The following is an 11,248-nucleotide window of genomic DNA, read 5'->3' as shown; positions in this document are numbered from 1 at the left end:
GAATTTAAACAAATACAGAATTTAAATCATGGGCACGTACATAAATAATAACTACTTAACACAATGTTGACAAAAATAAAATTAATTAATTAATCTGAACATTTTAATAAGAGAAGAAAAAAAGGGGAAACAAGAAAAACAAGAAGAAGTAAAAACCGGTTTGGTTGTAAGTTCCTCCAGCAAACGCCTTCCCACTATACTGTCGTGCTAAGGAAGAACGCCGTATTAGCCTTTAGACCTTGCCAAATTTCCTTCGATAAAAACCGAATTTACTGGAAAAATTGTGAATATTTTTGTACGCAATTTAATCTAAAATATCTGATTATTACAAGGAAAAATATGCATATATTTCGTCAAGAATACAATAAATCAAGAAAAATCTGGCAATCCTCGACTGTTCATACGGCGTTTTCCTTAGCACGACATATGGCGAACCATACTAAATATCAGGGTGCTCGCGTCATGTCAGAGCCGAAAGCATGGTGCAGCACTGGAGCCGGTAACTGTGGTATGTCCGTACATTTGAATTTCCCGCGTCTGGAGATTGTGAACTTGTCCCACCAATCAAAGCACAGACTTGAACAACGCATCGACCCACGCTAGCCACTTACGTGAAGAGGCACGATTTCGCCTCGCCCGTCACAAGGCCTCTTTAGCTCAGTGGCAGAGCACTGGTCTTGTAAACCAGGGGTCGTGAGTTCGATCCTCACAGGAGGCAATTATTTTACCTCTTCCAGGTATAATTAACTTTATTTGTGGCGTATGAAACTTCTCGTTTGGTTTCAAGTTTCTTCATTTTTACAGCTCGCACTGAAGACCAAAAATAACGCTCACATTTTACATAAGAATTTTGGGGAGAGAAGGGAACTCCTCCCTAACCCTTGACTATTAGAACATCGAAATTCCTCCTCCGGAGAAAGTTTTGAAAGTATAAATTTTGAAATCATCCTATTTTAATTCTCACGAGGATGGGCAGAGGGGAGAAATTTCGAAGGAATGCGGTGCTCCTTTCAAAATCCCCTACTCCGAGGGGGGGGGGGGGACCTTTTTAATGATTATAGCACTTAATGCGTCTCTCTTGTCTCAAGACTTTTTTTTTGCCGAACATTAATTTAAGATTTCTAAAGTGCCTAATGACAAAAATTGAAGCAAATTAATTTTTTTCCCTTTGACATGAATAATTTTCAAACAGAGCGATGGAAATTTTTCGCACATACGTATAAAGAAAAATGCCTAAAATCCTGTCGGATTGGAAAAAGTGGTGATGAATTAATAGCGGCAAATACATTTTGGGATTAAAAAATAATGAAAAAAGGAAAGAGAAAAATCTAATAAAATAATGAGCAAACAATAAAAAAAGACAACAAAACCGACGAGAAGAATAAAATAATAATAAAAATAAAAGAAATTAAGAAAAAAGTAATGAATATGTGTTTAACACATTTAAAATGAAAGAAAGGTTGTGTAAAAAGTATGTCCCTCGGGCCGGATTTGAACCAGCGACCTATGGATGTCTATGATGTAACCACTACAGTCCACCGCTCTGCCAACTGAGCTACCAAGGGCTTCTGCTCGACAGCGGCGAAAAAGCGGTATTTGAACAGACGCTTACTGGCGGGAAATTTAAAATGTGATGGATCAACGTATCGTTTTTACTGGGCACTGGGCACTGGACACTGACACTGGTCCCGTGAAGTTTTTATCAATTACTTTACTTCATAAAGATTCCCCTTAAACATAATTGATGAAATATGCATTTTGATTAAATATGTCTACTATTTTGATGAAATATGTCTACTAATTTCCTACACAAAAACCACTAGAGTACTAGATAGAGTACTCAAACCCATGTAGACTTACTAATTTAAATTATTTTTCGACTAATTGAATTATTATGGCAACTAAAAAGATTAGTCCAATTATTACATGTAATCCATGAAATCCAGTAAAAATAAAAAAGAATATCCAAATACACTATCATTAAACCTAAAACTAGAATTGGCACTACTCACTGGCACTGGTCCTCTGCTGTATTTACCTACTGATTTTTTACTTACATATTTCTTGGGTACATTATTTTCAGACTCTTAGTTTTTAATAGCAGTATTTTAGGTCGTAGGTTATGGCTCCCTCCTCCGAAAATAATGGTGGTTTGATGCGTCTAGTACTTAGCTTGAATTTAATATATTTTTTTCATTCTACAAGTCTACTGGAAATTTAAATATGTTCGATTTTGCAATTTTCTTTCTGCACAATTAATCAACTTTAAACCTGGAAATAGCCTAAAATCGCGCTGATTTGCCAAAATTTCCTGTATCGTCTTCCAAGTCGGGGGTGTCGGGTGTCCCCCATACCCCCCGGGCAAAGTATCACTATCACAGTACACCACCTCAGATGACCAAGAGTCTTTCTTTGGTCTATGCCCTGGGCAAAAATCAGTAAGACATAAAAAATACAAATCTTACTAATCCCAATTTGATCAAACTATTGATATACCATTATAATCACCTACCAAAGAATACCATACCAAAAAAAAAAAAAAAAAATTAATAATAAAATAACTCGGCAAATGGCCCTGGTTTTTTGGCCTACCTCGAGGCGAAATAGAAATTTGCTTGATACTTACATCCCCTTTGCACATTCATATGGATTTTGAATTCTCTGAATAGGTATATTCAAGTAAAAAACTTTATTTTGCACTTGTAAAATAGCCTGAAGTCCTCTGGCTCCCTCTTCAAGTCCTTCTGATGGATGGATGCCACCAAAATAAAGAATGACTAAAACCACATTCAGAAAAATAAATGATCGCTCTGAGGCGAGAAAAATATATATTTGACCCAGACAAAAAAAGACGAACAAGATCAAACGATTCCATCATATAACAAGCAAACTTTTAGGTACTGTCACAACTTTATTGAATGGTGTACCTTAATCTTTTTATGTGTTTAAATGAAATAAGTGAGGCCACATGCTCACACCACTGCATGAGAGAAAATTATTTCAAGAATCGAACCCCTCTCTCTTTCCAGCGCCCCTCTTTCTGTCCTCTTCATACTTACACATGCGCACACCAGGCTCGGACTGGCCATAAGGCCAATCTACCATTGGCAGATACGCCCCCTTGGCGCGCCAAAAACGCGCCCGAGAGATAGCAAAATAAGAAGAGAAAAAAAATTACGACCGAGAATATATGCGGAAAATTTCTTAAATGAATGGAAGAAGAGAGGGTTAGGAGTGAAGAGAGGTGCTGTTACGAATAAAGGTGATCTGAGGTCCAAGAACTACTTTCTGAAGCGTAAACACTTTTCTGTGAAATTGTCACCTTTTTGTTGACTTACAGGCGCTTTATCATCCCTCTCCTTCATTCTCTATATGATTCAGTGTTCGATTTTTAGACATACGCGCACTTTATACACCTCTTGAGAGACCTTTAAACACATTTCTTCCTTTTCAAAATGATTATATTGATTTGGACAAATCATAGCATATCTCGGACACACTTAACCTTAATTTATTTCGAAATTCAAAAGTAAGAGACATCTAAAGTGTAAACGCGATACGACTATTCTCGCAAGATGGATGTCCACATTGCATATGAAAAATGTAAGACGCGATGGCATGAGTCGTGAACTCGCAATGCTCTGCTCTAGTTTAAAGCGACATTACAAATAAAACAAACGGAAACAAACACAACCAGGGTCATTCCACGTCAAGTGTACCAGGCTCGGAACCCGACCCCCTCCGATTTGGCTGAAAATTGGTATACGGGGTCTTTACATCATTATAAGAAACTAATTTGAAGGGTTTTCCCATCTGACGCCCCGTTCGCGAGATATCGACCCCCAAAGATGGGGTGAATTTTAGCGATATTCAAAAACGCCCGTTTTAGCGATTCTCATTTTCTCGACTTCCCTCTCTTTGACTCTCCATAGCGAGACTCTGTATCAATCCATCATACTTTGAAAGAGTGTTTCTAGACCAGTTTTTCATGTAGATTCTGAATATGCCATCGAAATTTAGCTAAAAATTATTCTAATGGCCGTAATTTAGGGTTTCTTAAAATTTACGATTTTTTCGCCATTCAATGTTCAAACTGAAAACTCGAAAAAACTGTCTCTCAGATTTTCGATTTTTTATTTTTTACTTCAAGCTTAGGATGTAAACTTTCGGTTCATATACTTTTTTCAATGGAACTCGGACGGTTAAGGGCCTAAAAAAATTCAAATAGGCCAAAAAAGGTCAAAAATGGTAAAAAAAGACGAATTTTTACATGTTAATCCAAATCTTTCGATAGTAAACTCTTCAATTATCGATATTTTTTCCCTTTCTACCCTCTAATATGTATAAAATCAGACTAGCAACGCTTCCCATACATTCACCGATCGATTAACGGCCTGAGGGAAACCGGAAACCGACCAAATACCCTCGAAATTTACGCGAAAAGGCGATTTTTCACATCGTAACCGATGCATACCATGGATTGTAACTGCAATTTCTTATTTTCTCTACCTATTTCAACCTTAAGGTATATACTTTCGAGTAATAAACACTTACTTACGTGCATCGATGGGGCACGGATCTAAACGGAAATTAAAACCGGCCGGAAATGCTCAAAAATGACGGCGAAAAACGATGTATTACACGGGAACCGATGCATCTCCTGAATAGTCACTGAAGTTTTAATTTTTTCTCTTTACTTCAACCTTATGGTGTAATCTTTCGAGTACTTAACACTAATAAAAGTGCATCGATGTGTTACGGAGCTAAACGGAAATTAAAACCGGCCGGAAATGCTCAAAAATGACGGCGAAAAAACGATGTATTACACGGGAACCGATGCATCTCCTGAATAGTCACTGAAGTTTTAATTTCTTCTCTTTACTTCAACCTTATGGTGTAATCTTTCGAGTACTTAACACTAATAAAAGTGCATCGATGTGTTACGGAGCTAAACGGAAATTAAAACCGGCCGGAAATGCTCAAAAATGACGGCGAAAAAACGATGTATTACACGGGAACCGATGCATCTCCTGAATAGTCACTGAAGTTTTAATTTTTTCTCTTTACTTCAACCTTATGGTGTAATCTTTCGAGTACTTAACACTAATAAAAGTGCATCGATGTGTTACGGAGCTAAACGGAAATGGAAACCGGCCGGAAATGCGCAAAAAAGGCGGGGTTTCCCACGGTAATCCGAGCATCTCATGAATAGTCACTGCAATTTTAATTTTTTTTCTCTTCTTCGAACTCAAGGTGTACTTTTGAAAAGCTTACATTACACATTATCCATTTATTGGTAAAATATCTAAAAAAAAAAACCGAATTAGAAATAAACCGAAAATTCAAAAAAAAAGCGATAAATGACGTTGAATAAGTGGAGTTGATTTGAATCGATGATATGGTTTAAAGGAGCCGATGCTTGCATCATAAAGGCAGGAAGAAAATATCGTTCATTAATATTGACAATAAATATTGCAAAATAGTAAATGCTAAAATTTGAAAAAGGGTGAGACATCACGCTGCCTTTCCATACACCCGTATAATTTATTTGCTGGAAAACTCAGAATCCCAAATTTGAAGAGCGGATTTAAACCAAAGAAAAAGCGACGATACAAATGAAATAGAGCAAGGAATAAAACCATCATTAATATAAACTTCGAAGTATTCAGACTTTCAGCGATTCTACCTTTTCTCACTTTTTCACTCGAGAGGTTGCCAGATTGTGCGATAAATGTGAATATTTTACATGGATTTGAATTGGGAAAAGTGTTTAAAAAAAAAAAAAACTTATCTGGCAACAGTAGAGTCCGGGGGGACGAGAGGCTGCCTTTCTGGGAAAACCCATGATTTAGCCGGAAATGTCATTAAAACAATTGATTCCGTTTGAAGCATCAATTGTATACGAGGGGAAAGCTATTTTAAAATAATAATTGTAACTGGACACAGATGCTACAGAGAGGGAAAAAGGGAAGGGAAAGGAAATGAAATGAGGATATGATTACTAATATGCAATCAGAGAGAATAAAACAAAAACATCAGAGAAATTTATATGCGATGAAAGTATAAGAAAAAAGGAACTCGAACTATATTATCGTTGAGCAGTTTTTAGACCCCTACGCCACCGATAATCTTCTTAAGAGGTAAAGATGAACTTTTGCTACTTCAGCAAGTCAAATCGCGGAAGGAGATGCATGGATTGTCTTTTTCCGCCACCCGATGGGATGACGTCCCAATCAAATGCGTTTGTGAAGAAATGATCGATCCCCATCATCGCTTCATCTCCACACATCTATTCATGTGCAAATGATGGCACGCTCCGGCAACAAGGTTCTGTGACGAAATCATCTTTGCCTCCAGAGTCTCCAAAATGTATACATCTTAGTGATCAAATGTCCAATCACTGAGAAAAATAGCTCGCGGAGCGAGCCGAATGTCACTCGCGTAGCGAGTGCTCAGGGGTCAAGGGGGCGCAGCCCCTTGGCTGGCCGTGACGGACGCGCAAAGCACGTCCAGAACGGCTAGTAAAACCATAAAAACCAGAGTTTCAGAAAAGAAAGAGGAACCTAAGGTCTTGACTTGACCTGACCGCATCACTGGAGGCCGTACTTGACCACTGAGCTCAATCAAAAGAGAACGAAGAGGCCGACCCCTGGGGCAGTTACTCTGAGTCACCTTCTCTTTGTTATAGCTCAGGAGAGAAAAGATTAGAGGAACTGAAATATCAATCTACGGAGTGGATTATATCATCTAAAGGAGTGTCAGGCTGCCTTTACCTTTAGAAAGGTCCTCCAAAGGATCGATGAAGTGCATCATATTTTTCCACCGTCAAGTTTATAATCGGCGATTTTTATGATGCAAGCATCGGCTCCTTTAAATCATATCATCGATTCAAATCAACTCCACTTATTCAACGTCATTTATCGCTTTTTTTTTTTGAATTTTCGGTTTATTTCTAATTCGGTTTTTTTTTTAGATATTTTACCAATAAATGGATAATGTGTAATGTAAGCTTTTCAAAAGTACACCTTGAGTTCGAAGAAGAGAAAAAAAATTAAAATTGCAGTGACTATTCATGAGATGCTCGGATTACCGTGGGAAACCCCGCCTTTTTTGAGCATTTCCGGCCGGTTTTAATTTCCGTTTAGCTCCGTAACACATCGATGCACTTTTATTAGTGTTAAGTACTCGAAAGATTACACCATAAGGTTGAAGTAAAGAGAAAAAATTAAAACTTCAGTGACTATTCAGGAGATGCATCGGTTCCCGTGTAATACATCGTTTTTCGCCGTCATTTTTGAGCATTTCCGGCCGGTTTTAATTTCCGTTTAGATCCGTGCCCCATCGATGCACGTAAGTAAGTGTTTATTACTCGAAAGTATATACCTTAAGGTTGAAATAGGTAGAGAAAATAAGAAATTGCAGTTACAATCCATGGTATGCATCGGTTACGATGTGAAAAATCGCCTTTTCGCGTAAATTTCGAGGGTATTTGGTCGGTTTCCGGTTTCCCTCAGGCCGTTAATCGATCGGTGAATGTATGGGAAGCGTTGCTAGTCTGATTTTATACATATTAGAGGGTAGAAAGGGAAAAAATATCGATAATTGAAGAGTTTACTATCGAAAGATTTGGATTAACATGTAAAAATTCGTCTTTTTTTACCATTTTTGACCTTTTTTGGCCTATTTGAATTTTTTTAGGCCCTTAACCGTCCGAGTTCCATTGAAAAAAGTATATGAACCGAAAGTTTACATCCTAAGCTTGAAGTAAAAAATAAAAAATCGAAAATCTGAGAGACAGTTTTTTCGAGTTTTCAGTTTGAACATTGAATGGCGAAAAAATCGTAAATTTTAAGAAACCCTAAATTACGGCCATTAGAATAATTTTTAGCTAAATTTCGATGGCATATTCAGAATCTACATGAAAAACTGGTCTAGAAACACTCTTTCAAAGTATGATGGATTGATACAGAGTCTCGCTATGGAGAGTCAAAGAGAGGGAAGTCGAGAAAATGAGAATCGCTAAAACGGGCGTTTTTGAATATCGCTAAAATTCACCCCATCTTTGGGGGTCGATATCTCGCGAACGGGGCGTCAGATGGGAAAACCCTTCAAATTAGTTTCTTATAATGATGTAAAGACCCCGTATACCAATTTTCAGCCAAATCGGAGGGGGTCGGGTTCCGAGCCTGGTACACTTGACGTGGAATGACCCAACATGAAAATAGAGGGAGGGAAAGGATGCGCGTTAACGACGACGCAGAGATACAACTATTCGTACTTGATGGACGTCCGTGTTGCATCTGAAAAATCGAAGGCGCGATGACGCCCAGCGTAAGCTCTCAATGCTTTGCTATATGCTGTCGATGAGGTGTCGCGCAGATTCGGGAGAAAAGTTAAAAAAGAGGCCCAAACACATCTCTCCTACCTTCGGCTGTGTTGATACTCGTTCTTTCTTCTTTTTTCAGGTTCTTGTCTGATTCTTTTTTAGGGTGGATTTTTAGACCCACGTCTTAAGCTCGTGTAAACCGCAGCACTGACACGGTTCTTATGGAAATAATGGTGCTTGGATGCGTCTAGTGGCTTTAATTTTTTTTGTTTTCTTTAATTTCAGAAGTCTGTCGGTCACTTCAATACGTTCATTTTTACAATTTTTACTCTGTGCGATTGATAAACTTTGAACCTGGAAATAGTGTAAACTTGTGCTGCTTTGCCAAAATTTTCTGAACCCCTCTCCACGAAGGGGATGCCCCATCAGGAAATATCACATTACGCCCCTGTAACCAGCCAAGGGTCTACGCCCTCAGATGCGAGCCAGTCCGACCCTGGCGCACACACTTTTCATGTAAAAATTAATGACCCAAGTGACAGTGATCGCGATAAGTACGATTTGATCGAAAAATGTATCGCGATTTTATCGATGTCAATTTATTGCAATATAATAGGATAAAAAATTGCGATTTAATCGCAAAAATTTGAATTGAAATTGCAATCTTAACGACGGCTTTTTATCGCAATGTTATCGAAGGAAAATCGTAATAAAATGTCGATTTTAGGAGCGTGATTTTATAGAGATAAAAATTGCGAAAAGATCGAGGATAATCGCTTGGGTGTTGATGATCGTGACGATTTATCGCCAAAAAGTCATAAGAAAATCGCAACTTAATTTCAAAATAACGCGATTTTTCCCGTTGAAAAATGCTGCTTGGGTAGTTCTCAAGCGAAAATGAGAAAAAATGAGATATTAACAGAAACATTTTTTAAGTATAATCGTAGCAGAGGTTCATCCCATATCAGTACACAAAATTTGATAGCCTTTTCATAGACGTCGATTCGCCTGCGACGGTGGAGAAACTTTTGATTTATTCAATTCGGCGAGGAGAACTTTTAAACTGCGTATAAATTGTTCCGTGTGAAGAATCATCATAGGAGGGGACCCCTATACGTCTCTATTCTGCCCTCATATAGGCAACAAATCGGATCATATAAAAGTCCCATTTTTGGCTAAGAAATGCTCTTGCCGGAAAGAGGGTGGAATATTTTGGGGTTGTGGGATCGGCAGGGTTACATGTTTGTCCTTCCGTTTCACCAGGAAAAGGATTACAGTTTCCCTCTTGACATGAAGTTACTTTTTTATTCTTTCTACGCGTATAAACGTACGCGTATAACATTTTTTCGGAGGAAATTTGGCAATTCTCGAATGTTCATACGGCGTTCTTCCTTAACACGGCAGTATGGTTCCATGTGCTTTGATAAAAGAAATGATGAGTGCGTAAACCTCGGCAGGTACCAGCAGTTCGCCTTCATATTCGCTGTATAGGCAACAAGCATACGTGTAGCGTGAACAGTTTTCTGTTTGAAAAACTCACATCAGTCTCGCACTTTAGAATGCTTTGATTTGGCATGGCTGCAAGCGTCTCAATCCCCTCAGCAACTTCTTAGAAAATTGAGGTTGGATGAATTTTGCCGAGATTTAGGTAAAATGGTCCCAACTATTGAACTAAACTTCGGGGTGATTTATTCATATACTTGAACTATGCATTTAGTGCTTATCATCCTCCGCACGTGTTACCAATACCAATAAGTACACGTCACCGTAGAGGTTTCGATTGAAATGATAATTTTTTCGAACGCAATGCACGAAATTGGTTTCAAAATTGAGACTTTACACCGAACTATGTAATTTAAGTGAGGCTCGCGGAAATACACGCAAATCATCATTATCAACACTTTAGAATCATCCAAATGCGAGGGTCCCCATTTTTTCGTTGCCTAATAGCTTTATTAAGCTTACAAGAGCTGAACCAAGCAGAACTGGGGATATTTTCGCGGTTATAATAATTCGTGTAAAGGTACTTTAACCCATAACTTCGCTTCGCCAAACCGGTCAGATCGATCGATACGTTACGTTCGGCTCGTACGACCAAATTTATTTTTGAGTCATCACTGCTTTTTATCCTAGGAGTCATAGGCAGATCCAGACATCTTAAAAGGGGGGAAGGGGGCGCAAGAGGAAAAAAAATTCCCTGGAAATTTTTATTTTTTTTTAAGTTTTGAAACTTCTAATATGCAGTTTGAATCAATTTTGGCATGAATATTTGGACCGCGTTTAACAGAAAGGAACAAAGCCACATCAGCTATTGCCAAATTTTAACGAGAGAACTTTTGTGCGGATTCCTTTGAAAATTTTAAGGAATTTGCCTCGTACTATGGAGAAAATTCAGTGAAACTTGCACTAAAATCAGCACAACCGTTTTTACGGAAAAAAATTAAAATGAGTGCGATTTAAGGCGATAGCTGATGTGGCTTGGTTCCTTTCTGTTTAACGCGGTCCATTTTGTAAATGGCGGCGTCTTTTCATCCTCTTCCTTCCTCTCTGTCTTTCTTTCTTCCATCTCTTTTTTTCCTCCCGTTTTTTTAAGGAACAGGGAGGGGTACATGCCCCTTCTTTCCTAGATCCGCCTAAACTAGAAGTCTCAATGAGACCCAGTGTCTATACATTTTCCAGGAGATTCATACTCCTCAGTACAGAGACCGCTCCGTGGCGCTATCTCGCGGCGGCCGGCATCGACGCGCGCGGTTAGTTTTTAATAAGAATCGCGGGGGGTCGACGCGGGAGGAGGCGACGGGCCGTAAGACGGGATTAAGGAACGACGTCGGCCGTCGGGCACCATACCGAGCTCCAAGCTCATGAGCCCATTCATATTGTTCGGCAACTGTTAGAGCGGAATATTGCCCCCCCCCCTCCCTC

General features: G+C 38.8%; 2 non-coding genes across 2 annotated transcripts; one reads left to right on the top strand and one right to left on the bottom strand.

The window, feature by feature from the left end:
- Positions 1–646: 646 nt before the first annotated feature.
- On the top strand, positions 647–718 carry TRNAT-UGU (transfer RNA threonine (anticodon UGU)). The gene has a single exon. It is a non-coding gene; the product is annotated as a tRNA-Thr (tRNA).
- A 758-nt stretch (positions 719–1,476) lies between these two features.
- TRNAY-GUA (transfer RNA tyrosine (anticodon GUA)) lies at positions 1,477–1,565 on the bottom strand. Its single transcript is given in 2 exon segments — positions 1,477–1,512; positions 1,529–1,565. It is a non-coding gene; the product is annotated as a tRNA-Tyr (tRNA).
- Positions 1,566–11,248: the final 9,683 nt, after the last annotated feature.

This window comes from Bemisia tabaci, chromosome 2 (genome assembly GCF_918797505.1).
Source record: "Bemisia tabaci chromosome 2, PGI_BMITA_v3".
Lineage (NCBI taxonomy): Eukaryota > Metazoa > Arthropoda > Insecta > Hemiptera > Aleyrodidae > Bemisia > Bemisia tabaci.
Note: the sequence above shows the minus strand (reverse complement) of the source record. Positions and strands in the feature narration are given on the sequence as shown.